The sequence below is a fragment of the Oncorhynchus kisutch genome, linkage group LG9 (assembly GCF_002021735.2).
Source record: "Oncorhynchus kisutch isolate 150728-3 linkage group LG9, Okis_V2, whole genome shotgun sequence".
NCBI lineage: Eukaryota > Metazoa > Chordata > Actinopteri > Salmoniformes > Salmonidae > Oncorhynchus > Oncorhynchus kisutch.
Genome location: NC_034182.2, coordinates 3,007,022 through 3,029,892, shown reverse-complemented (window position 1 = coordinate 3,029,892; position 22,871 = coordinate 3,007,022). Strand labels below are relative to the sequence as shown.

Sequence of the window (22,871 nt, the reverse complement as noted above, 5' to 3'; positions counted from 1 at the left end):
TTTATTTGCAAATTATGGTGGAAAATAAGTATTTGGTCAATAACAAAAGTTTATCTCAATACTTTGTTATATACCCTTTGTTGGCAATGACAGAAGTCAAACGTTTTCTGTAAGTCTTCACAAGGTTTTCACACACTGTTGCTGGTATTTTGGCCCATTCCTCCATGCAGATCTCCTCTAGAGCAGTGATGTTTTGAGGCTGTTGCTGGGCAACAAGGACTTTCAACTCCCTCCAAAGATTTTCTATGGGGTTGAGATCTGGAGACTGGCGCTGCCACTCAAGGACCTTGAAATGCTTCTTATGAAGCCACTCCTTCGTTGCCCGGGCGGTGTGTTTGGGATCATTGTCATGCTGAAAGACCCAGCCACGTTTCAGGAGGAGGTTTTCACTCAAAATCTCACGATACATGGCCCCATTCATTCTTTCCTTTACACGGATCAGTCGTCCTGGTCCCTTTGCAGAAAAACAGCCCCAAAGCATGATGTTTCCACCCCCATGCTTCACAGTAGGTATGGTGTTCTTTGGATGCAACTCAGCATTCTTTGTCCTCCAAACACGACGAGTTGAGTTTTTACCAAAAAAGTTATATTTTGGTTTCATCTGACCATATGACATTCTCCCAATCTTCTTCTGTATCATCCAAATGCTCTCTAGCAAACTTCAGACGGGCCTGGACATGTACTGACTTAAGCAGAGGGACACGTCTGGCACTGCAGGATTTGAGTCCCTGGCGGCGTAGTGCGTTACTGATGGTAGGCTTTGTTACTTTGGTCCCAGCTCTCTGCAGGTCATTCACTAGGTCCCCCCGTGTGGTTCTGGGATTTTTGCTCACCGTTCTTGTGATAATTTTGACCCCACAGGGTGAGATCTTGCGTGGAGCCCCAGATCGAGGGAGATTATCAGTGGTCTTGTATGTCTTCCATTTCCTAATAATTGCTCCCACAGTTGATTTCTTCAAACCAAGCTGCTTACCTATTGCAGATTCAGTCTTGCCAGCCTGGTGCAGGTCTACAATTTTGTTTCTGGTGTCCTGTGACAGCTCTTTGGTCTTGGCCATAGTGGAGTTTGGAGTGTGACTGTTTGAGGTTGTGGACAGGTGTCTTTTATACTGATAACAAGTTCAAACAGGTGCCATTAACACAGGTAACGAGTTGACAGAGGACAGAGGAGCCTCTTAAAGAAGAAGTTATAGGTCTGTGAGAGCCAGAAATGTTGCTTGTTTGTAGGTGACCAAATACTTATTTTCCACCCCCCAAAAAAATCTCATTTTGTCTGTCATAGTTGAAGTGTACCTATGATGAAAATTACAGGCCTCTCTCGTCTTTTTAAGTGGGAGAACTTGCACAATTGGTGGCTGACTAAATACCTTTTTTGCCCCACTGTATGTGTCTCATTCCAAGCTCTGGATGGGGGCTGGCACCACAGGATATTATATTATTCATCTATTCGCTGTTGAGGGCTTAAGGGCCTGTCAATCACAATTTACCTGGGCTCTCCACACACTCCCACACCCGCCAGCTCCCGCTAGCTCCCCCCTGCTCAGCCACACACACAAACACACACACACACCAGCTCTGAACACCTCTATTTTGCACATTTCCCTTAGTTGTAGTCCTTGATCCAAGCAAGGTGATCTAGAGAGATTACATCCGCCTTACAATACAAACCTGGTTGCTTTCGAGCAGCCAGCAAACAAATTCATCACACAGACTCACAAAGGGTTGACATTGCAAGGTCTTTTGGGAGGCATGTAATAGAGAGGAAATAGGATTTTGTATATTTATGAAGCATTCTCTTGAGTATTTTTCATTATAAATTGAATATTTTAAATGTTTTAAGCACCATATTATCCAATGACTTTCAGAGATTAGACAATTAACAAATTTACTTGATTAGAATATCTAATTACATGCAGCAACAAGAACACAATTCAAGTTTAATATTTTAAAACTTTACAATGTATGCGCACATCCCTAATTAAAAATATGTTTTTTTTAAAGTAAGCACAGATCCACCAGGAAAAGGTGGATACTTTGCCTATGTAAACAGCCAGACAAATTCTGATATTTTTTACATTAATTGTTCTTTTGACCAATAACATCAGATCTTTTCACATCAGATATTTTTCAGAGCTGATCGGATTTGTCAAAAGACAAATTAATGATTAAAAGATAAGAATTGGTTGCCTGTCTAAACACAGCCTAATTAAACATTCTTCACAGTTAAAATGAGTAAAGATGATGCAGTAGGTGGATAAATACAGACTAATGGTTTCAGTATTGATGCACACAGACACACACATGATGACACACCTATGGTAGAGCTGAATGGTCCTCGTGGCCTGTTCCGTTCCAGTCGATGTCCGTCTGTACCACACACCGTCCATAGTAGAATATGAACATCAGTCTACCTGCATAACAAAAACAGAAGAGACCCATTATCAAAGACAGTAAGACATCTCTTATCTTTATCATAAAAACGGTATACTCTACAATCCCTTCCATGTAAATTCAGAACACATTATCTAGCAAGTGCTATTATCCTACCATCTATCTCAAAGGGAGGATGCGAGCAGATTTGGATCTCATTCTCTGGTTGCTGCTGACAGCATGTTTGCATGGCCATTTGTCTGCCTGTCCCTACCTGACTATGGCAATATGTTAAGGCTGTCACATAGAAACCTGTGCCTGATTGATGATGACAGCATGTTTGGTTTCTCGTCTGTCGTTATGTTCATTGCTGATGATGATTAATGACAAACAGTTGACTGTCATGACATTTAAGATTATAAACTGGGTGGTTCGAGTCCTGAATGCTGATTGGCTGACAGCCGTGGTATATCAAACAATATACCACGGGTATGACAAAACATTTATTTTTACTGCTCTAATTATGTTGGTAACCATATTGGCCATATACCACACCCCCTCGGGCCTTATTGCTTAAATAGATACTGATGATGATTAGGAGAAGTTCTCACTGGCTGCAAATCCAGGATCAGCTTGTGTATATGTAACTGCTAGATTGTGTATAAACTGTAACTAAGTACAATGTAAGTATTATATAGCAATTTACAATATGCATTAGTTTGCAAGTAATGTATAATAAATGATGTGCAGTTCAGTTCCAGTGGTAGAGCAGGTGCAAATTGGTTTCAGTGAAAAAGACATGGCAGTGTATGTAAGGGTCTAGGTGAAAGAGACATTATCATTCTAGTATACAACATAAAACGCTTCTCTCATGTCAAGTCATTTTTATGATATCCCATAATCATTTCCGTTCTGATTGAATAAGGAGCAATGTTTGGCAAAGGTGCCATTTTCAAGAAGAAACATTTTGTTCACATCACAGACAGAATGAGATCGAGACGCCGTAGGGTAAATTTGAGCTTTGGCTGATGCCGACAGTGAAACTGTGGCAATTAGAAAAACAGTGTGTGAGTTGGCTGGTGCATGCACCGCTGGGCACAAATGAGTCTAGCAGCCCGGGTGACACAGGCAGGCTGTAGCGCAGCCGCCTAAGACACGCCTAAGACTCCCATTGTACCACGGCTAATCCATTTCCACTCTAACAAGCTGCTGCCTCCGACTGAGTCATCCAACTAGTCGTTTCTCTCCCGTCTGTTGGGCCTCGTTCAGGTCCAAACTCAAGCTGTACTGGGATCTGTGTGACGCTAACATGATGGCTGGGTTACAAAAGGCAAAGTCGCTCCCAGTGAAATAATTACTGGTTCAGGGACTGTCCACGTTTATTGTTAAGTTCAATGAAAAGCTTTAAGGCTGGTGGTGACTATGATCGTAACACCTCAACAAATGTGGGTGTAATATTCGAAGCAGAGCAATACATGTACCATGCACAGACTCAATAATAGTACGTTTGAACCGATACCAGCGCAGTGAACATTCTTTAGATGACTGAAATATCCAAACACGCATTTCTCCAGCATAAGAAGAACATACTCTGTACCTCAGCAGGGAGTTGTGTGAGGTTACTGACTTTCCTCTCGACGTTTGATGCTGACAGGTGGCAAATCAGCTACAGTGCATCCTCAGCCGTTCTGACACATGGCAGCATCAAGTACCCTGCAGTCAATGTGAGATGATGGGAGTTTCTCTCTAACCAGTCGAGTATGAGCATCAAAGCAGCCACAGCAAGCCGCATATATTGTACAGAGAATTAAAACTGCCCTTTCAACTTAACACCATTGTAACTCCCTGGGGAGACCATGGAGAAGATATTGGCACGTCTCCAGTCTGGTATCATGAATGGGATCGTGCTCTTCATCACTTAAGACATGTAACCCCATTTATACATTCTTTAAAACACTGCCACAAAATCTGTTCTCTACGATTCATTTTGGTGATGGAGTGGATTTTGTACAGACAATCTGGTCATAATCGGTAGACCTACTTTCCAAGTCAGTAGTTCCTTTTCACATAGTTTAATAATTCAAATGATTGTGACAAATACCTATCTGGAAGTTAGTCCAAACAGAGGGAGATTTTTTAGCAATAGCAATACCTCCCATGAATGAATTTCCCTCACTAGAGACAATAAAACTAGCAGAAATTGGGGTCTCTAAAGCTGGTTTAAACAGTCCAGAGCAGGGGGGCTCCCAAAGCCAGGTAGAGGCTTGCAGAGACCTTACAAGGACTCACAGAGAGGAGACATGGGGCTCTCCTAATGAAGTCCTTAGAGACAGAAAGGAGTGACATACATGTACTGCCTTTAAGGGCCCATCGAGACTGGAGGATGGTCCTCCACTTTTTTTTCTTCTCAATTATTCTATTTTTGTCTGCCTCTAGCCTTCCCAGTAGGCCCGTGACTCTGGAAATTAGAAGAAAGTGTTTATTACATTTTTTTAAATCATGGAGGTCCTATTTCAAAGAAAAATGTGTATTGGCCAATTTCAGCCCGTCTCTGTCTAAGCTGGTCCCACTTTACAATAAATGTCCCTCAGACCATGTTGAGTGTAATTACAATTGTGAGTTAATTTGTAAATCCTTGAAATAGGATGCATGATGCAAACAGGTATTAATGTGTAACAATGTATAACTAAACTGTAGCTGTCTGTAGAGCGACCATGTAAATGCATAGTTACAGTTTGATGTTGGTTTATTGTCTTAAAAAGTCAGCAGTAGACATTGGTTCAACTACTTGTTTTGTTATTTAAATACTTATTTTCTGTGTGTTTGAGTATTTACAAATAATGTGACCCGAATCCACTACCTCTATTGAAATATTTTAAAGTATTTTCAAAGACTTTTCAAAGACTATTTTTAAAATACTTGGGTTAAATGCATGGGAGTGTAGTTGAGTTAGTGTATTTGAGTATTTACAAATACATTCCATTATTCAACTACTTTACAAATACAAATATCTGAATACTTACTTCCAGAGGTCTTTGAAAGTAATTGAAATACCCTAAATAGTATTTAAACCCAGGTCTGGTCAGCAGTAAAATTACCAACAGACCAACATGCTTCTGACATACCAGAAGATGACCAAGTGAGAGTCCTCCACATCTCACATAGCGTCCACAGTCACCACATCTCACATAACATCAACAGTCACCACATCTCACATAACATCAACAGTCACCACATCTCACATAACATCAACAGTCACCACATCTCACATAACATCAACAGTCACCACATCTCACATAACATCAACAGTCACCACATCTCACATAACATCAACAGTCACCACATCTCACATAACATCAACAGTCACCACATGTCACTTGACATCAACAGTCACCACATCTCACTTAACATCAACATTCACCACATCTCACACAACATCAACAGTCCCCACATCTCACATAACATCAACAGTCACCACATCTCACATAACATCAACAGTCACCACATCTCACATAACATCAACAGTCACCACATGTCACTTGACATCAACAGTCACCACATCTCACTTAACATCAACATTCACCACATCTCACACAACATCAACAGTCACCACATCTCACATAACATCAACAGTCACCACATCTCACATAACATCAACAGTCACCACATCTCACATAACATCAACAGTCACCACATCTCACATAACATCAACAGTCACCACATCTCACATAACATCAACAGTCACCACATCTCACATAACATCAACAGTCACCACATCTCACATAACATCAACAGTCACCACATCTCACATAACATCAACAGTCACCACATCTCACATAACATCAACAGTCACCACATCTCACATAACATCAACAGTCACCACATCTCACTTCACATCAACAGTCACCACATCTCACTTCACATCAACATTCATAGGCTACGCTGCACCATCAGCTATTGTTTGCTTTTCGATGCAGTGTCCCCTCCACCCACTCCCTGCCAGGGTGTAGTGATATGAGATTATAGATTAACAGGCTGTTCAAAGTGACTGCTACTTGCGACTTTTCTGATTGGCAGAGGGAAAAATCAACAAAATAAACCTCCAGCCAAGGACAAGGCACGTCAATAACTGCCAACCTCGGCTTAGAGGAGCTTATAACAGGGTCTCATTTCCTACGTTAAAACAACGAGCCTGGAGACCGGCTCAGTGCAAACAACAGAACAAGAAGCCAAATCCCACTCACCTTCATTTTGAACACGTACAGTTGGTGTTTTGAGCCACAGCAAATATTAGCATTAAAACTAGTGGGATGCTATCTGACTGTTTCACTGTCGTTTGGTTTCTAGAATCCTCCTCAAAAGCAGAATAGACAAAGAATGTACTATTTTATGTGTATGAAATTTAAAAAAGTAACAACCTAAAATGTGCATCAATGTTTAGATAAATCTGGACACGACCTTTTGATGTCTGATGTGATCTGGTATAGCCTGGCAGTAACAGCAGTATGCCGTTGGTAAGTTATGACTATGTATGCTACAGTATACACTCTAAAAGCAAACTCGAGACGTGCTGACATTATGTGGTCACCAAACACTTGGGATATTGCAAATGTCAATGTCGGTGTTCTACTTGTGTAGTATCCTGGTGGAAAGCTCTTCCTGTGTGGTATACTGGTAGTTAGCATAGGGTAGAGAGGCTACGCAGTGTGGCTTTGGCTATAGCACCTCGCCAGCTCTTACCTAGTTCTGCCTCTGGTAGAGTTGTTTCTCTGGTCACCCACACATTGTGGAAGGATGAGTTTCCCTCAGTGGTAATGTGTGCAGTGAAGCCTCTATCTGGGGAGCGTAGACTTCTATTGGAGCCATAAATCATGTTAGTGGGAGAGGAGGGTGGACAGGGGGAGGTGGAGGGTGGTCAGGGGGAGGTGGAGGGGGGGCTCAGGGTCGTAAATCTCATTACCTGAGACTGTTGCTCCCCGTTCTCAATCACTCCCATTATCAGCTGACCTTGACCAGCAGTGCAGACACTCACACTCAATCAGGCCTCGGGGAGATGTATGCTTGCGTGTGTTGTGTGTGTGTTGTGTGTGTGTGTGTGTGTGTGTGTGTGTGTGTGTGTGTGTGTGTGTGTGTGTGTGTGTGTGTAGTGAGAAAATGTCAGAAACCTCTTTACTTTTTCCACATTTTGTTGTGTTACAATGTGGGATTATAATAGATTTAGTTGTCATTTATTTGTCACTAATGTCAAAGTGGAATGAAAAATAAAACTAATATACTGTATCTTGATTAGATGAGTATTCTACCCCCTGAGTCAATACTGTACATGTAAGAATCGCCTTTGGCAGCGATTACAGCTGTGAGTCTTTCTGAGTAAGTCTCTAAGTCTAAGGGCTTTGCACACCTGGATAGTGCAATATTTGCACATTATTCTTTTCTTCAAGCTTTGCCAAGCTGGTTGTTGATCATTGCTAGACAGCCATTTTCAAGTCTTGCCATAGATTTGAATACCAATTTAAGTCAAAACTGTAACTAGGCCACTCAGCAACATTCAATGTTGTCTTGGTAAGCAACCAGTGTATATTTGCCCTTGTGTTTTAGGTTACTGTCCTGTCTGGGGAAAAGCAGACTGAAACAGGTTTTCCTCTAGAATTCTGCCTATGCTTAGCTCTATTTCATTTATTTTTATCATAAAAACACGTCCTAGTCCTTGCCGATGACAAGCATACCCATAACATGATGCAGCCACCAAAAAAATATATATGATGAGTGGTACTCAGTGATGTGTTGTGTTGGATTTACCCCAAACCTAACACTTTGTATTCAGGACAGAAAGTTCATTTCTTTGCCAGATTTTTTACAGTTTTACTTTAGTGCCTTGTTGCAAACATGATGCATGTTTTGGAATATGTTTTATTCTGTACAGGCTTCCTTCTTTTCAGTCTGTCAATTAGGTTAGTATTGTGGAGTAACTATAATGTTGTTGATCCATCCTCAGTTTTCTCCTTTCACAGCCATTGTTTCTATTTTAAAGTCACCATTGGCCTCATGGTGAAATCCCTGAGGGGTTTCCTTCCTCTCTGGCAACTGAATTAGGAAGGACACCTGTATCTTTGTAGTGACTGGGTGCATTGATACACCATCCAAAGTCTAATTAATAACTTCACCACGCTTAAAAGGATATTCAACGTCTGCTTTTTCTTGTTGTTGCCATCTACCAATAGGTGCCCTTCTTTGCGATGTATTGGAAGACCTCCCTGGTCTTTGTGGTTGAATCTGTTCTTGAAATTCACTGCTCGAATGAGGTAACTTATAGATAATTGTATGTGTGGGGTACAGAGATGAGGTAGTCATTAAAAAATCATGTTAAACACTATTATTGCACACAAAATGAGTCCATGCAACTTATTATGTGACTTGTTAAGCCAATTGTTACTCCTGAACTTATTTAGGCTTACCATAACAAAGGGGTTTAATACTTATTGACTGAAGACACTTCAGCTTTGAATTTTTTACGAATTTGTAAACATTTTGAAAAACGTAATTACACTTTGAAATTACAAGGTATTGCGTGTGGACCAGTGATGAAACATGTCAATTTAAATTCAGGCTGTAACACAACAAAATGTGGAAAAAGTGAAGGGGTGTGAATACTTTCTGAAAGTACTGTATATCTGACTAGGTCAGGGTTGTTTAACCTCCATACAGTATAACCATTAGTTCCAATGTGTCCATGATATTCGTGATCTCCTTAAGTGCACGAGGGTGATAGTTTGTGATATTCGAGATCTCCTTAAGTGCACGAGGGTGATAGTTTGTGATATTCGAGATCTCCTTAAGTGCACGAGGGTGATAGTTTGTGATATTCGTGATCTCCTTAAGTGCACGAGGGTGATAGTTTGTGATATTCGTGATCTCCTTAAGTGCACGAGGGTGATAGTTTGTGATATTCGTGATCTCCTTAAGTGCACGAGGGTGATAGTTTGTGATATTCGTGATCTCCTTAAGTGCACGAGGGTGATAGTTTGTGATATTCGTGATCTCCTTAAGTGCACGAGGGTGATAGTTTGTGATATTCGTGATCTCCTTAAGTGCACGAGGGTGATAGTTTGTGATATTTGTGATCTCCTTAAGTGCACAAGGGTGATAGTTTGCAGTGTGATTTCCTTCACGTTCCACTGAAGTACTGAAAACCTTTTTTTATAGTCTCTCACCACAACAAAACGTGGAAAAGTCAAGGGGTTGAATACTTTCTGAAGACACCGTGTATTATGTGTGTGGGGGTTCATGTGTTAGAGGAGTCTTGTTGTCATACAGGTCAGCTGTTACGATGCTCATCATGTCAGTGGTGCGAATGGATCTGGACATGAACGTGTTCCTTTTTGTTCATATGTTTCTGCATTTCCATGTACTGTATGTTGCGTTTAAGCTCGTTTAGTTCTTTGATTCATTTTTTGTCTTTGCACTCCAATCTTCTCTATCGTCTCAGCCGACATTCTCCATCTGTCGTTTTTATTGGACCTCTCTGACCTTTTCTCAGTCTCTGTCCTGTGCTGTTTGCTTTTCTCAGAGTGGAGTTGCAGCTCTGTGGCGTTGCCCTTGGTTCCTCTGTTGTTAGAGCACTCCTGCCATCAATCTAACAGTGGGGAACACTGACCAAATGAATGTCAGGATTCCAAAAAGAGCAGAGAAGCCAGTCTTGTGTTGCTTACACACACACACACACACACACACACACACACACACACACACACACACACACACACACACACACACACACGTGCGCACGCACACACACACACACACACACACACACACACACACACACACACACACACACACACACACACACACACACACACATGCACACCACAGGAGGCTGCTGAAAGGAGGACAGCTCATAATAATGGCTGCAATGGGGTGAATGGAATGGCATCAAACACATGGAAACCAATGTGTTTAATGTATTTGATACCATTCCACCACTTCCGCTCCAGCCATTACCACGAGCCCATCCTTCCCAATTAAGTCAACCTCCTGTGACACTCACACACACTGATCGTTATTCACAAACCAATTTCTCTATTTTTCTCCCCACTGTTGGCTTCTTGCTACTTCACGTCCTCTTTCAAGCACACAACAATCAATTACCAGGTGGATGCAAACCGCAGTGCAAGTTCACTTAGAATGTTTATGCTATATAAGGGGTGTTGACTGCATTCAGACAACATACCCTGCAAGCTGTCCACCAACAATGTCATTGGATATTGAGGCAAAATAACATCAGTCCTAACAATACACCTTCACAAACATTTTTTTGTAAACCTGCAGTGCGGTATATGTTTTTAGGGCTTTAGTCACCTACTGTAGAGCGCGCACACACACACAAACACACACATGTCTTGGAACACGTCTCGTTAAAGACCACTGCAGGGTCAGAGTGCACCGTACACGTGTCACTTAGCCATCCCACAATCCCCTGGGGCCTCAGCACAAACACAACAAATCACTGCACAATGCCTGCTGCCGGCATCCTAATGCCTAGATCTTTACACTTCAAAAACACAATTATGCTAATGCCAGGAATCATTTGCCATTCCGGGTCTGATTTAATTCACCCTTTTAGCGAAGAAAGCTAATTAGAGGGTTTAATTAACATTTGCGGCACAAACCGAGAATGGGGCGGCGAGCCTGTCGATCGTAGAGAGCAACTAGCACTACTGAAGACGAGGGAAGAGAGAGTGAGAGAGAGAGAGAGAAAAGGTCTGAAACGCATGCAGATGAGGAGAGGGAGAACCAAAGGGAGCACTAAGTGAAGCTCTTCCATCCGTCTGCCAGTGAATCAGAGCACTGTCTTGTGATGTCTACTGCTGCAATGGTTTGGTAATTATCACAGTGTGACTTAGCCAACGGCCGCCTCAGTAACACACTACGGGTGACATTTTACACTAGCAGTGCAGTCTGGCCAATGAGCAACAGGGGGGAAGGAAGCGCAAAACAATACAGCATGGAATAAGTGGTGACATCCCACCCACGGAAAGGAGGCGTCCCAGTAATGCACTCTAACCCAGACCAACAGGTGATCACAGATAACCCTGGGAACATGGGAACATGTCAGTCACACACCTTAATGGAGTGTTAAAGGCCCAACAGTAGTAGTTGTGTAATACATCAGCTGGAGTCATCACAATGACACCCTACGATCCTGGCTGAAGCTAGTCATCAACGAGATGAGGATATTTGACAGGAGGGAGAATGGCACACCTTTGTATGCAGTGCACTCCACTCAGCCTGGGGCAGGAGAACACTTTCACCTTCGTCTTCATGGCACAGAGCAGCTCCTCGTCTCCTCCACCTGAAGGACAATCATAAAGAATACATTAATGACGAATTAACTTCACGCTCTCTCTCTTCACTTTCTCTTTTTTTTTATGACATGACCAATAGAGGTCTTCAACATCAAACCTAAAACCAACTTGACACAGTCTCAGTGGTACTCTTAGAAAAAAGGGGTTCCTAAAGGGTTCTTCGGCTGTCCCCATAGGAGAACCCTTTTGGGTTCCATGTAGAACCCTCTTTGGAAAGGGTTCTACATAGAACCCAAAAGGGTTATACCTGTCCCAGAACCAAAAAGGTTCTGTCTAGAACCAAAAAAGGTTATTTAAAGGGTTCTCCTATCGGGACACCTGAATAACTCTTTTAGGTTCTAGATAGCACTTTTGTTTCCAAGAGTGTCAGGTGGTGCTCTGTCAACACCACAGCCCAGAGACGAACAACAACATATCTTCCGCTATGAAGTGCATCAATGTAGCGATTGACTTCAACAGTGTGTCATTTTGATAAGACTTGCTGGGGTCTCGCTATCCGGTGAAACACGGTTTTTATATGAAGTCAATCACCGGCATTAATCCCCATCTTCAAAGAACTGTGAACATAAAGGCAGTGGGAGAAAAAAACCTCAAACTTCAATGGACAGTCTGCACCACGCAACGCTCATTAAAAAACAATACGAGCCTAGAGGAATAGAACAGCGGCAACAATGGCGGCATACCAGGGTGGTTGGATGTGAGGGCTTTGTAGTGAACCTGATTAGAGGGAAATTGCTTTCTAATGCTCTCAGGTTCTGCCTCCCCGAGTGGCAAAGCTATTGTCAGCGCTAAAGGTAGAGTCTCAGAAACTATTCTGTCAGTCAGAGATACCCAACATGGGGTGATGCTCCTGAACTTGTCTGCTGGAGAACAAAGAACGAGGAGGTTCTGATGATGCCTAACAGGATGACGGGTTAAATGGCTGTTGAAGAGGGCGACTTTGTTTGAGTTCATATCCGCTTGATCGAGTTGATGTTTCACTTGACACCAACGCAGGCAATCCAAGTCACCTCAACCATCTGGGAGGTTTCCTCCAATGAGCCTCAACTCCTCGACTCGCAAATAACTGCAAAATATTCCAGATCCTGGTGGTCTAACATCACTGTCAATTCTGCAGAAAAATATTTTGGGCAACTTGGGCTATCAAGTTAAGTTCAGTTAATTAAGTCAAAAAAGTGTTTGGTTGATGTTTGATTGATGTCGTAATTAAACTGAGTGAGCACTCGGACCCGTGTCTGTATTGTATTTGTGTCTTTGCATTAGACTGTGTCGACTCGGCTCTAGATAGGAGATATGTCAGTGACCGAGCCAGGACAGGAATCCCATGGCAACACTCATCCCACACGATCGATAACCACTGTGACAACCGCCGCATCCGCCTCGCCCTCGGTCGCAGTCCACAGAACAAGCCATCCTGGGGCCTGAGACTGACGATAACAGCCCTGGAGAGGTAGCTTGATTTACGACCGTAGTACCAAGATTGAGGCACCCCCATCCACCACAGTCGCCCCCACAAACGACCTGCCTCCAGTGGGGCTTAGCATGATGCTCACACCAGTCTCCCCACCTCCACGTTTGTCCACCCTCCAGTGTCTGTCTGTCTGCCATTTAATAAGGCTAATATGCAACATAGCTCAGGTTAAAGTACCTGCCCTGGAGGAGTCAGGGTAATCAAACTGTCATTTTCTGTGTTAGAATGGACGTCACATAGGTCAGATAAGAAGACTCCATTTTAAAGGGTAAACAGGAAGGCAGAATTAATATATCCCTCACCTCGATTAACTCAACTGCCCAAGTTAAGGGTGTGTCAGTCTGTCGGCCAAATGGAGCTATTCGCAGATGTTGTCCCATACCTCAGCCCCCACCACCACCCCCTACCCACCTATCCACAACCCCCCCCCCCCTCCTGTTCATCGGTGGAGGTTGATGAGCGATTGAAGACACTGCCTCCATCTCTCTCCCGAGCCGTATCAATATTCATGGGGCTGTCGGGCGTGTGTGCGCTGCCTGTCTCGTTACCCTTTGATCCCCCTGCGAAGGCTGTCGGAAGCCCAGCCGCACCAACAACACAGGCGGCGTTTGAAGTGAGGAGAGAACAGCTGCTCACATTGATCTCCAAACACTCTCTCTCTCTCTGCAGCACCCCCACACGCATATAAAACACATACAAAACACATACGAAACACATATGAACACATACGTTCAGTCCCACCCGCGGGCATGCACAGCTACGCATGAAGTACATTGAGTCTGTGATGAAACATCAAACACAAGTGAACAACCTCTATGTAGACACCCCACTGTGCCAAACAGAGTATTAGAAACAGTACAGCCATGACAAGTGCCTTGTTAATTTACTCTTCCATCTTATTGTCACAAAGAACTAATCAACAAGTTTTTACGGTAACGAATTACCGTAGTTGCGTGAGGTCATTGCTGTATTTAAACACAGTGAAGAAAAAGCAGGAAAACTAGTTGCTCGTAAATAATTTCGGTTTAGTTACTATCAGTGATATTATTCAGATCCACATCTAAATATATTATATTATATTTCACTTACTTCTTTATGCCCTTTCAACTTCGTAATATCTAGCAATTAAATTAAATAAAAATGGGAAGAAGTTGGCTTATTTGAACATTAATTGGTTTGAATGAGTAAATGTACATTTTTATTTGCAGTGATTGGTTATTTTAACTCTCAATAGAGAGTAAGTAACCTCAGGTTCGTTCAGCCAATCCCATGGGGGAAATTAATGAGTAAAGAATAAGGTTTTGCGATAAACATAAAAAATAAGGTCTGTGGTAAACACAGGCTTAGGAGATCTTCTACGTTTTGTTCTATGAGATATTATCAGTCAGTTAACATGACCTTTATGAATTATGAAGCCTTTATGTGATTTTCTTTATTACAAAAATGCTAAAAAAAATCTGTGACTTTAGCTGATAAAGATTATCTCATAGACCAAAAACGTATAAGATCTCTTAAGCCTGTGTTTACCACAGACCTTATTTTCAGTGTTTATCCAAAACCCCTAGAAAAACTCCATTCATTTCCCCAGGCTTTGACCAACAAGTCATGCCTACAGTTAGAGTTAGTGCCTACAAAAAGACGCCATTACTATTGCTCTCTATTGCAGTCAATTTTGCACAAATTTAAACCCAGAGTTAAAATAGGTCTCTGACTTAATTTGTAATTCTAACCAACCCAAACTATGATGACAACATCTACAAAAAAAACATGAAGATTAAAATAATACATCTATTATAATCGTATTAAATTAAGGTTTATTGTCAAATACAATCTGGAAATCAGGCAAATTAGTAATATCAATACAATCAGTTATTACAGTGCATTAGAATGACATTATCCAGGCCAAAGGGTGTAATCAATATAACCCACTCTCAGACATTTATAAACCTGTAAACCTGTAGCCTCTGCATGACTCTATTTTATTTTATACTCAGTACGTTCTCATGCTCTCTTTATATCTCATGTGATAACTCATAACATACACATTGGCAAATGATTGTTATGGACTATGTACATAGAAACACATATTTCCCATTGTTCTACCATCGGTTGTGGTGTTGGTTGGAATTGCTTCACACTGACTGAACAGAAATAAGAGGTCAATCTAATTTGACAATTTAACGCTAACCCTAACCCTAACAAATCAAGGTTTTAGTTTCAAACACCCTATGAGAACATCTTATGAGAACATCCTGTGAGAACACCCTGTGAGAACACCCTATGAGAACATTCATTGAGAACATTCATTGAGAACACCCTGTGAGAACACCCTGTGAGAACACCCTATGAGAACATCCTATGAGAACACCCTGTGGGAACACCCTGTGAGAACACCCAATGAAAACAACCTACAGTATGAGAACACCTTATGAGAACACCCTCTGCTGATTTTGTTCCAGTGACCAAATAACCTCAGCAAGTCTAGTTAGTTAATCAAATAGAATTTTCAATTTATGATCATATAATTGAATAAGCTAATTATTTCCCCTGGGCCTGGCTTGCTAAATTAATATGATGCACCATTTTCAGCCTTGTATGTGAAGTTAGATGAATGTCTTACATTCTCAAGAGAAATTCAAGGACAAATCACGGGTCTCGATGCAAAATGTCTCTTTCATTGTTTCTGATAGCACCTTGAGTGTGCTTTGCATGTCAAAACGTATCTTTCACAGGGAGTGCTCACCAAATTGTGGTCACCCATGTAATATTGACTGCACAGTCCCATTCACTCAGATGCAAAGCAGAGAGCTGTAAAACACATCTGACCTATTCAAAAAGAGGGCATTGCAACAGTGCTATGGTAACCATGCTGGTAGTACTAAATGTATTTTATCTACGACTGGATATGCTCATGGAAAACAAGACAAGTGCAAGTTCTTAACAACGCTCTTATCGCAAGAGTGTTGTTCATCCGTGTCCTGGTTAAATTCCAAACCTGTCCCATCACTCCATCGTGGCCATGTAGCCTGGTTCCCAGTGTCAAATTAGCATAACCACTTCACTGTGACAGTGGATATGTGGTGAGAGTTCTGGCACAAAATGGCTGTCGTGCATCACCCAGGTGGGTTCTACGATGTGGTGAGTTTCTCCATATGACAAGTCCTGAAGAGCTACTGGGTGTGCAGGCCTGTCCCAAGTAGCATGAGTAAATCTGATGATCTCATGAGTTGGACAAATAAGGTCAGGGCAAGGCGGGGGAAGGTGGGGCTACAGTAGTATACAAGGTTTACAAAAAATACTGTGTTGACCACACTCTTTCTTTTCGGTCTATAATACAGCCTGCTAGGAACGATCGTTTTTCTAGTGATGGTACAGTGAATCATGGGAAACCCTCCAGGGATGATCCCCCGGAGAACGACAGGAGATAAGAAAGAGTCAGCTCTGAGAAATACACCCCAGCTGGAAGTCAACCCTAAGTACAGACCTAGGATCAGCTCTGAGAAATACACCCCAGCTGGAAGTCAACCCTAAGTACAGACCTAGGATCAGCTCTGAGAAATACAACCCAGCTGGAAGTTAACCCTAAGTACAGACCTAGGATCAGCTCTGAGGAATACACCCCAGGTGGAAGTTATCCCTAAATACATGTCTAGGATAATCTCTCCCTACCCCAGTCCTACTCTTTAAACTTACCAATTGATCAGTGTGTTAAAAGCATCTTAACTCATCAATACGATATATGACACTTGGTTTGTTAAGATGTTGAATCGAGAATTACTGAAAAGCTGCATTCAGATCAGCAGCTGCATCGTCCATTGCTCCCAGAGGGAGAGGTTGGAGATCGATACAGCCAATCTTCAGAATAACGTTAGCCACTTCCTACTGGCGCTAATGAAGAGAGCTGTCTACAGAGAGCGAGGAAAACCTTTCTCAAGGGACCCACAGTTACCCATGATCACATTACGAGAGACGGGCAGTGAAACAGACGTAACAGATTGAGCAAACACTCACCTAAATACACACACACACATACACACACACTACAAACACATACCTAAATACACACACACACATACACACACACTACAAACACATACCTAAATACACACACACATCTACACATAGACTACAAACACATACCTAAATACACACACACATCTACACATAGACTACAAACACATACCTAAATACACACACACACATACACACACACTACAAACACATACCTAAATACACACACACACATACACACAGACTACAAACACATACCTAAATACACACACACATCTACACATAGACTACAAACACATACCTAAATACACACACACATCTACACATAGACTACAAACACATACCTAAATGCAAACTTGTTATAAACACTCACACAAACATAAGCCAAATGTGAGCCTGATACAAAATGACACAAAATCCTACATATGTATATTAAACGTTCCACTGTTTTAGTATACCTCTTAAAGAATTAGATTTAGAATGAGTTTCTCATTATGTTCAAACAGTAAGTTGTATGAATAAGGCCTTTATAGCACTATATATATATATAATACTCTCCCAAGGCACTTCAGTGCTCTTGTCTCTCTTCTGAACTTCAAATATGTGTATGGATTTCTTTCCGTACAGCTATATTCAACATATTCCTCAATGTTTACATGATCTTCACAGGACTAATGAGGTGGTTTTGTCCCAGCCTGAGCACTAGAAATGGACTTGGATGTGAAAAGGTCCTGAGAGCGTGGATGTCTGCCTTCCTCTGCACTCGCCCAGCAATGGGCACAAACTCATCATGCTCAGAGCCGGAGCGCGCTGCTTCGACCACTGCGCCACCGCAGTTCACAATGCTCTAGCAAACCGTGAGAATACTTGATGATAGAAACAGGGCATTGTTTTTTATGATTTTGTTTTATTCCTGCCCCAAACCATAGCCCTAACCTTAACCACTCAGAAGTAATGCCTAAACTATTAGCCTTTAGAGTTGTTTCTGTTTTAACTCTGTAACCACACGGAATCAACCCATGTACCCACGCAGAATTAATGCTTCAAAAATAGACTTTCATCCATAATACGTCGAGTTTCAAAGGGAAACTATGAGATTTGATGTTTTGTCCACCCGCTGAATTACACTGTGCCCTATGATGGCTGAGGGATTGTGTTGGCAAATTATTTGACCGCTTGTAGAACAGTTTCCATAATGACTGATGGAAAGGTATCACGACTATATTAAAATAAGAGTTGCATTTAATATTTCTCACTGTGATATAGGAACTTGAACTACTGCAATATTGCCACAACCTGAACAAACTGCTATGACAATTATTATATTTTTTTCACAAAGTACTGTCCATTTGGAAACCGCCACAAGGATTTTCTTGGACATATAGCTGGAGCTGATGAATACAAATAGAGAATAGAGCTGATGAATAGAGCACACATGTATGTAAATTCATCCACACTTAGTAGAACAACATGGAAGGATAGGAACCTGGCCGCAGGAGGACGGTTAATGTCAATGAGCTAGCTATGTGAATAGCCCCATTCCGCAAATATGCACATTGGTTCATATTTTTTTTAACAAATGTTTTTGTCACTGCTCGACCAACTTTATATGAAATCTATCAATATATTTTTACCTAAGACCACAAAGGAAACAACCACGTCGACTATTTAGTAGTATATGTTTAGTATTATATATAGCAGCATTCATCCTGTTCGTATTAAAATGTACACAAAATATATCCACAATCACACAGGTTATAAACCAGAAAGCATATCAGTTAGAAGTCAAATCAATTCTCTCTTGGCTTAGAGATGCAGAGACACCGCTGACGCAATGTTCGAACTTACCATGTCTCTCTTGAACGCAACCCAACACAATTGCTGAAAATGATGCAGACACCAACAAAACCTACTGTAATCCCCCTGTAAACCTCCTGTAAAACCTGTATCCTTTGTTGTTGAGGTAATGCAGAAAGTACATACAATCTGCTCTCTTTTATTAGCCGGCTCAAATTGTCTCCTAAAAAAGCGCACCTGGCAAACTTCCCTTTATGACACACTTGCACACGCGGACAAACACACACACATCCACAGTTTCTTCACTTGGGTCACTAGCAACAGCACATTTAGTAGGTTCATGCAGATGTAGACATACTAGTTGCACAATACTCCAGGTTGCATAAAGCACCTTCTCTTTCCTACACACACACACACACACGTGCGTGCGCACACATTCCTCCAACCTGCCATTGACTAGTCTGCTTTGTACTCTGTAGCGTTTGTCACTCCCTTGCTATAGAGCTAAGCACACAAGAGCCAGTCTGATCTGAGCTAAGTGTAGGCAGTCAGGACAGCTGAGGGACATGGTGGGAACACTGCAGAGAGTGTAGAGCAGAGAGAGTACAGCGGGGAGAATAGAGCGGAGAGAGTAGAGTGGAGAGAGTAGAGGGGAGAGAGTAGAGGGGAGAGAGTAGAGGGGAGAGAGTAGAGAGGAGAGAGTATAGCGGAGAGAGTACAGCAGAGGGGTACATACCTACAAGGCTGTGCCGAGGCTGTGGAGTCGCAGTGGTGAGATTCATCTGGACGAGCAGGAAGGATGGATGCATCAGTGCTCCTCAACAAGCTCTCAGCTGAAGACTTGACATCCTTTAACAGGAGAGGAGCTGTTTCCTCTCTTCCCTCCTTCTCTCTGACTCGCTCCCCCACTCTCTCTGCCTTACGTCTTGCTCCCTCCCTTCCCCTACTCCCCTCGTTCTCTCCTCCCCTCATTCTACCCCTCTACATTCCCCCCCTTTTCTAACCCACTCTTTCTCTCTCTTCTACTCTGCCCACCTTTTTCTTTACCTGTCTCTCTCTCTCTCCCTCCCTACACAACCCTACTCCTCTCAATCTTTAGAATTGCTTTTATCCCAATGAAATTCTGAAATTCTATGAATATTTGAGGATTATTTAGAAATCCTGAATGGAGGGAGTTGACTAAGTATCACCTGTCCCTCTGCGTACGTAGGATGGAACCCCTTTGTCCAAGCCCGAGTGTGTGTGGTTTAGGAACAATGAATTAAGTCTAGAAACAGGTTGAGGTGTGTGTGTGTGTGTGTGTGTGTGTGTGTGTGTGTGTGTGTGTGTGTGTGTGTGTGTGTGTGTGTGTGTGTGTGTGTGTGTGTGTGTGTGTGTGTGTGTGTGTGTGTGTGTGTAGGACCTGAGAAGCTGGTCAGTAGTGATCGCTGATCGCCCCATCCTTCAGAATAGCAGAGATGCCGATGAGCTCTTGCCATCATCCGTGAACTCTGTTTAATGCCTATTGATTGTCACGCACAAAAACATGCATTTTTTTTGCCAATGCTCCAATATACTGTAGAAGAGGAAATACAAACATTACACACACAGGTCAGCTTATGGCCACTGTAGCAGTTGAATGGTAGAGTAGCGGAGTGGTCTCTTCACATACACAGAAACACACTCAGAGGATTGAGCTGATGATGGCAGAAAAGGTGAAGTGCTCTCCCTGCTATTATCAGTGCCAGAGGGAGAGCGGGTAAGATCATCCCTGGACTCTGACTGCAGTCGGTGTTCTACCTTCCACCCCCCTCTGTTTTCTGCTCTTCCCTTCACTACGAAAGAGAGCTCTCACACACTGCCTCATCCCCTGTTTCCATAGTGACTCTTTCCCCCTCTCAGGCTCGGCATAATCAAGAGCAAAGGAGTGGGGAGGGGAGTGGGGAGGGGAGTGGAGTGTGGCGGGGGGGGGGGGGGGGGGGGGGGTAGAGAGAGTGAAAAAGGAAGAGAGATGAGGGAGGAAGATAGGAAAAGCAGAGGGGAGAGAATGAGTACACAGGCTAGAGAGAAAGAGAAAGAAAGGTGAGGGAAAGAACTGGCTGCAGAGGGAAAGAGAGAAGAGAGGGAGGAATGGGGAAGGAGAGAGACCTAAGAGAAGGGATTTTGTAGTTGAGTGAAGGAACTAAGGGAATGTAGTTGAGTAGGAACTAATGGAATGTAGTTGAGAAATACTGTATGCAAAGATTGTTTTGACTTGTGTTAAAAATATTTGCTTTTAAATTGGTCATAGCATTTTCTCTGGCATAAATGTCAAATGTAAAGAAAACAGACATGCAATACCAATTATGTCAAATAAACTGTTGATATAGCATTTAAACGTCCAAATCCTCTCCCTGAGTTGGATCCTAATTATCCCAATATACAGGATCAAAAGGATCCCAATCTCCACCTTTGAAATCTGAAAAAGAAACAGTTGCTGCATTTATGACAGAATGTCAGATTGGACGACCACCAAGATATCTGGATCAGAGAGATCGGAATCTTATCTTGACGTTTTGAAACACCTAATTGGAACATATAATCAAAAATGTGAAATCAACACATTTTTTTAAAGCCAGTGGCACATTAAAGGTACAGTGGCTTGTGAAAGTATTCACCACCTTGGCATTTTTCCTATTTTGTTGCCGTACAACCTGGAATTAAAATGTTTTTTTTGGGGGGGTTTGTATCATTTGATTTACACAACATGCCTACTGCTTTTAAGATGCTAAATATTTTTTATTGTGAAACAAACAAGAAATAAAACAAAAAAGCAGAAAACCTGAGCGTGCGTAACTATCCATGCCCCCCGCAAAGCTAATACTTTGTAGAGCCACCTTTTGCAGCAATTACAGCTGCAAGTCTCTTGAGGTATGTTGTTGTTATGGTATTTATGCCCATTCTTCATGGCAAAACTGCTCCAGCTCCTTCAAGTTGGGTGGGTTCTGCTGGCGTAGAGCAATATTTAAGTCATACCACAGATTCTCAATTGGATTGAGGTCTGGGATTTGACTAGGCCATTCCAAGACATTTAAATGTTTCCCCTTAAACCACTCAAGTGTTGCTTAAGCAGTATGCTTAGGGTCATTATCCTGCTGGAAGGTGAACCTCCGTCTCAGTCTCAAATCTCTGGAAGACTGAAACAGGTTTCCCTCAAGAATTTCCCTGTATTTAGCACCATCCATCATTCCTTCAATTCTGACCAGTTTCCCTGCCGATGAAAAACATCCTCACAGCATGATGCTGCCACCCCCATGCTTCACTGTGGATGGTGTTCTCGGGGTGATAAGATGTTGGGTTTGTGCCAGACATTGCTCTTTCCTTGATGGCCAAAAAGCTAAATTTTTGTCTCATCTGACCAGAGTACCTTCTTCCATATATTTGGGGAGTCGCCCACATGCCTTTTGGCAAATACCAAATGTGTTTGCAAAATCTTTTTCTTTAAGCAATGGCTTTTTTCTGGCCACACTTCCATAAAGCCCAGCTCTGTGGGTGTACGGCTTAAAGTGATCCTATGGACAGATACTCCAATCTCCGCTGTGGAGCTTTGCAGCTCCTTCAGGGTTATCTTTGGTCTCTTTGTTGCCTCTCTGATTAATGCCCTCCTTTTCTGAGTTTTGGTGGGTGGCCCTCTCTTGGCAGGTTTGTTGTGGTGCTATATTCCCTCCATTTTTTTATAATGGATGTAATTGTGCTCCATGGGATGTTCAAAGTTTCAGATATTTTTTTAGAACCCAACACTGATCTGTACTTCTCCACAACTTTGTCCCTGGCCTGTTTGGAGAGCTCCTTGGTCTTCATGGTGTCACTTGCTTAGTGGTGCCCCTTGCTTAGTGGTG

General features: G+C 42.3%; 1 long non-coding RNA gene across 1 annotated transcript in view; it reads right to left on the bottom strand.

Annotated features, from left to right (window-relative positions):
- Positions 1 to 19,933, bottom strand: part of LOC109896605 (uncharacterized) — a 35,088-nt gene extending 15,155 nt beyond the window's left edge. Inside the window, exons 1-3 of the long non-coding RNA XR_004210960.1 lie at positions 19,751 to 19,933; positions 11,632 to 11,722; positions 2,314 to 2,411 (exon numbers count right to left, since the gene is read on the bottom strand). This is a non-coding gene — a long non-coding RNA (uncharacterized LOC109896605). The remainder of the gene's footprint in view (positions 1 to 2,313; positions 2,412 to 11,631; positions 11,723 to 19,750) is intronic.
- Between the last annotated feature and the right edge of the window lie 2,938 nt (positions 19,934 to 22,871).